This window comes from Lactuca saligna, chromosome 4 (assembly GCF_052625555.1).
Source record: "Lactuca saligna cultivar CGN05327 chromosome 4, ASM5262555v1, whole genome shotgun sequence".
Lineage (NCBI taxonomy): Eukaryota > Viridiplantae > Streptophyta > Magnoliopsida > Asterales > Asteraceae > Lactuca > Lactuca saligna.
The window spans coordinates 144738469-144744897 of record NC_136420.1 but is presented as its reverse complement, the minus strand read 5'-3'; positions in this window follow the sequence as shown (position 1 = coordinate 144744897).

Below are 6429 nucleotides of genomic sequence, written 5' to 3'. Positions count from 1 at the left end.
GCTACTCCTTTTGATGCTTCTACTCCATCATCTTCTACCCACAACTTGGGTTTCTCCATTCTCTCCATTGTGTCCAAAGTAACTTTCGAACGCTCCAACTATAATTATTAGATGTGCAACATCAGAGTGCCTCTTCGATTCGATGGAGAAGAATATGTCCTTGAAGAGAAACTCATTGAAGTCGATGAAAGCACTACGACAATGCAACAAAAGTTGCTTGCATAATGGTCATCACAATGACTCCTGAATTCCAAAGGTTCTATGAGGACTACTGGCCTTTTGAGATGAACAATGACGTTGTAGAAAAGTACCACAAGAGAGCTCATCAAGAGAAATTTGAAGTAGTCAAGTCCGTGATGGCTTGGAAGATAAAAGAGGGACAATCTATCTACAACCCCATGCAGATAATGCAAAGATACATGCATTATCTCATCAAGCTTAATGTGCATTTTGATGAGGAGTTGTTCATCGACATGTTTCTAAACTCCTTGCCAAGTTGGTATATGTTGGGTCTAAAATTTTGTTTATACTTTGCTTTTGTAGGAAAATGTATTTTTATGTCTAGGACTATAAACAGATCATTGTTTATGGCCATATCAGTGTTTACGGTTGTGTGTATGGTCGTACATAGGATTACGGCCAATTGTCTCATAATATAGGGTGAGGATTGCTTGAGAGAAAAGGGGCTAGAGAAGGAGAGCATTTTCTAGAGAGAGAAACTAGAGAGAAGATTAGTGTGTGTGAGAGAATCTAATGTATATGGAGCATCACTCATATCTTTGAATACATCATAGATTCAAGTTATTCTTCTTCTCTTACTTTTCTACTTTGATCTTACATCATCCGTTTGATTGGGATTCCGCACCATCAAACAGATCTGATTGATACACAGACTTACAAGTGGTATCAGAGCTTCGATTGTATCAATCAATTTTTTCAGATCTGGAGCTTATTTGATCTTATTTTTTGAAGGATTTTTGTGTTTTTGGATATCTCTTGCCAAAATAAGGGGGGTTTGTTCTTCGTGTTTTTCATAAAAACGAGTTTTAGATCGAGATTTAGAGCAAATATGGTGAAAAACTTCATTTTTTTCGCGATCTATTGAAGGGTTTACGGCCAAAGTTTGCGGTCGGAGTTTACAACCAGAGTTTGTTGCTAGAGTTTACGGCCGGAGTTTGCTGTTGGAGCTTGCAGTCAGAGTTTGCTACCGGAGTTTGCTGTCGGAGTATACGGCTCGGCGGTTTGCGGCTCGGTGTATATGGCTCTACGGTTTGCGGCTCAGAGTATACGAAATGGAGATTTGTGGCTTGGAGTATACGGCTCTCTTGTGTGATGCTCGGTGGACGGCTAGGGAATACAGCTTGGTGGCTCACCTACAACATGCTTCTATTAAAAAAAAATTGGGGAGATTTCGGGGTGCAGAAGGATCGAACTCGAGTCTCTTCCTTAATCAACCAAGGCCTCTTCTACTTGATCTACCAACGAACTCGTTATTCATCCTCCGTTTTTAAATCTTAAGTATTCGCTTTCCCGTTTCCTTTTTCGCGTTTAGACACTTTTAACCCAAAAATCATTTTTTTTATTCATTTATTTTTCTTTCTACCCATTGTTTTTTAACTTTTATGTTTAACTTTTTAATTGAAATTTTGACTTTGCCTTTCAAGTTTGACCTTTGACTTTAAACTTTGACTTTCTCATTTAACTTTAAAATTTTCAAATTTAGCTTTTCGGTTTGACTTTTAAGTTTGACTTTTTAAATTTGACTTTTAAGGTTGACTTTTGAGTTTTTAAGTGAAAGGGCATTTTTGATAAAAATGAGTTCCTCATCCCTCCTGGTCAATGAAGTTTCATGTACTTGATCTTGTGAAGCTACGATTAAATTTCTTCGTGAACATAATGATTTGCTAAAAAAAGAAGTGGAGGTTCTAAAATACGAAGGATATAAACTCAGGAAATGACAGAAATCTCTAAATGCACAACTACAAGCAAAAACAAAAGATTTTAGAAAACTTGAGGAAGAGTATAGCAATAAGTGTGCCAATTATAGATTTGTGAATGAACAACTTACTTAGTTAATTGCTGAACTTGACACATTGAAAAACAAATTTGAAAATGTAGATTTTACTTTTAGAAAATTTGATGTGTCAAGTGAAGTAGTTGTGTCCATGATAGAACATAGTTTAAAATTCAAAGATAACCATCAAAAGGTTATAGTGTATGATAAAGTGCCTCCTCCTTTTAATCACACCTATCAGTATAACCCTTTGACTAAAGAAGAAATGGAAAGAGAGGCACATCTCATACTTGAAAAACTTGCTGTATTTGTGCCGGCAAGTTCTCCTCAAATTGAAAATACTAATGCTTCAACTTCCTATGCAGATCCACCACTAAGTCATTGCAAGCAAGTAGCTGAAGAGAGTGTGTCTGATAATAATTTTGTGTTAAATTCTGATGACTCAAATTTTTTTAATATATTCGACGATATCTTTGATATTTCTGCCGTGATTGTGCCAGAAAGTGTTGAGTTGAACAATTCTAATGCTTCTACTTCATGTGCAGGTCAAGTAGCAGAAAATGAGAACAAGGAGAAAACTATTGAACAATCCAATGACTCCTTGAACTCTGAATTCGTTGCTTCAAACTCACTTATTTATGATCAATTGTTGCAATTGTGTTTGTGGGAACAATAAGAAACAAGGCAAGGACACGCCACCAGGGGCAGGATGAAACAGCTTCCCAGTGAAGAAAAAGACATGTTTCACTGTGGAGCACCTTAACACATTTCCTGAAACTGTCCAAATCATGCATACGTTCCTTACTATCCACAAGGCTGGTAGAATGCGCCAAGAGGGAGATTCCCCAAAGGAAATCCTTCGAGGTCACGTTCAGACAATGGCGAATAGAATGCCGCGAAGGGCAAGACTTCAACTCCCAAGACCAAGAATCAAAATCCCAACGTCAAGAAGGGAATGTCGGTTAAGAAGTCCAATCCAAGAGATGCTCTAGCGAAACCAAGACCAGCTAGGTCAAAGTCATCTCAACGGCCACTTCAGGTTCAAAATCAAGTGCCGAGGAAACCATCCGATCGAAAAAGAAATGGGTGAAACCCAACTAAAGATGGGTACCGAAGGTTCACTCTCCAAAATCTTCTAACCATTCTAATATTTCTACATATTTTGTTTGTGATAAGCAGGATATGTCATGGGAGAGAGTACCTTGCATCGATGACAAAGGTCGACCCAGTTCCAAATGGACTGGGTTCCAAAGACCAACTGATCTCGCTCTGTGTTGGAGCAGCTATGGAGGCACATCATCAGATTTTGGTTTGTTGATAGTGGCTATTCCAGGCATATGATAGGAGGCATCTCTCAACTGTGCAACATTTTGAACTTTGTTTGAGAGTATGTGTCCTTTGCGGGAAAGGAAGGAAGGAGAGGATCACACATGGGCTTTGTGATTAATGATGTGAAGAATTTTCGTATCTATTCTGAGATTATGCATGTTGGTCTCAAACCGTCTGAATGCAAATTTAATCGGTGACTTACGGTTTGATTTTTCTTCTCTATACTCTTCAGTTTATCTTAAACTGATTCATTTTGAAGATAATATATATATATATATATATATATATATATATATATATATATGTATATATATATATATATATATATATATATATATATATATATTCTTATAGTTTTTCGTTAGTATCGTTTAGGAAGTGACATCTAGAAAGTGATAACGGACAGTCTAAAACATGAAGGATTTGAGAGAGTAGATTTAGATAGGATTTGACAAAGTAGATTTAGATAGAATTTTTTGGACTGACCATACCACACTCGGGTAGATTGAGCAGTGAGATAAACATTTGAACCTACGGGATACACTAAGTTAATATGCATCTAGAACTGTCGCTTAACTTTTCCTTGATGTGCGGACTTGTGTCCTTAAATCTAGTTCTAATAGGGCGACCGGGGTGTTCTGATAAAATAGGTCTGTAGAAATTATTTTCTTTCTTTCTATCTGTGAGTCATATGTTGCTTCATCTACATGATTGTAAGAAATCCGACCTAGATTGCAACATATGCAACTCTAATTCTACGCACCTCCTTATCTATGAAATTCTTTCTATCTGCTATCCATATGTTGTCCCCTCTGCGTGATTGAAAGAGATCCGACCTGGGACACACCATATGCAAAATTCTACCTCTCAATCCCTCTATCTCTATTAGTCATATGTTGTCCCCTCTGCGTGATTGAAAGAGATCCAATCTGGGACAAAACATATGCATCTATCTCTAAATCTTTCTTCCTCCTTAATAATTTTTTACACACCTAAAGTAAGGAGTCCTTAGGAAGTTCTTGATAACCAAGGTATATTGAGAAGTGGGGAACACATTCTAGTGCAAGTAAACATGAATCATTTAGAAGTTGTTTGTAGATCTCACTACTTAATTTAAGTGGACAACAATATTTGTGGTCGTCGTTAGCTAAATGGTATATTTTTAAAAGTTTTTCTATATTCTTCGTGTTTAAGTGCACCATAATGCCGGAAATTGACCAGATTTATTCATAAAGGTGAAGGTACTGATAAACAAAGCTAAGATTGCCTGACAACTTTGATCCCAAATATTTTTGTTTTTATTAAATTTGTTCATAGTTTTCCTCTATTGTCCCACCCCGAAACCGAAGGCGGAAACGTCTCGGGGCGGAGGTGACTTCATGTGAACATCATAACCAATGTACATAGTAAGCGAAGTAAAACACAAAACATTACATTACATTACATAGATTTCATTACATCAGTGGAAAAGTGAATTAGTACAAATTTCATAGATACATAGTTTAAACAAAGAAAGACGTGACTTCCATTCGCTCCGTCTTTTGCAAAAGGACGCGGGGTACCTGTCCAAGTAGAACCTGAGAATACAAGCATTTTAAAAATCAGCATAAAGCTGGTGAGTTCATAAGCGGTTTGTTTTTATGAAAATGTACAAGATTCCTTTTGATTTCTGAAAATGTTACGACCCAAGAAAATCCCATATTTTCTTAAAAGTAAATTTTAGTTGTTCTATTATGTTACACTGTTCTGGTTACCAATTGTGATTACCCCAGGAAAATCCTATATTTTCCTAATGTGAAAGATGTGTACTGAAAACCTGATTAACCATGTGAAGTGTTATCGAATCTGAAAGTAACGTACAAGTATCTACTATACTTAAAGTGTGTGCGTGCGAAGTTTCCTAATAGTTCAGTTACCTTTAAGTGTACACCAGTTTTAAGACGTATATAAAACTAATAAATAGGTATAATAATCTTGATTGCGAGTTCCATAACCATACTACAGACTAGATTTGACTCGAGCAGGGGCCAATATCTTCTATGACTTTTGTCACCCTTGAACCTTTCGGTTCGGCAGTAGCTTGCAGCCAAGTGCGGGATAGTCAGTCTCGTATAGATCTATACACTCAAGTCACGCTCTCCCCTTTTCGGAGATTCTGGTTACGGGGGCGGTCCTCCACTTTCGTGCCTAGGAAGTGTTGCAAAGGACGTGTCTCCAATCTTTAAGATTCATGAATTTAAAATTGAAATTATCAATATTGAAATCCTATTCTATTGGAGTTATATTCTCGTGTCTAGGGGGAGAACTAACTAGGACCTGACTAAGTTCCAATGATACATGTCCTTCACACTCGTGTCTAGGGGTGTTTTATTAAGGACAATACAAAAGTTCTATCTACTATCCTCCACTCGCGTATCTCCGTGGGGTGTTACCGAGGACAAAACAACTTATTAAATTTCCTGTTCAAAGTTTAAAGGTTATGTTTTTAAGTATTGTAATGAGGAAAAATCATTTGTGAAAATATAAAATACGACAATTTATAACGTTTTCACAAATACTATGATAATGAAATCTGCAAGTTCAAACGGTTATCTGATATGATTAAAAGTGTTCAAAACATAAGTAGTATGAAACACAACATATATAAAATAATTTTTGAGTACAAGTATTACTTGTACTTTGCTTGTATTCCCCCCCCCCACCCCTAAAAACAGTGAAAAACATTGAAAAATGGTAGGGGTAGGAACTCACCGGACGAGAAATGTGTCAACGAGGATGGTAAACATCGGATCAAGGCTTGAAAACGTGTCAGGTTCCTATGTAATGTTAGATGATACACAATTGTATCTAATTAGACTTTAAAAAACTACTCAGATACGATTATACAATCCAAGACGTGAAACATTTTAAATTAAGTGTTTGGAGTGACCCGGGTGACATTATGGACATGAATGGCTTCGATATGAAGTTTACTCTCCAAGAGTAAACTCTAAGGAGTGTTTATGGCCCTAAACACCACATCCCCATGAGTTTACGGCCGTAAACTCATGGTGGGGTGTTCTTATGTGCTAAATGGCCTTAAATCA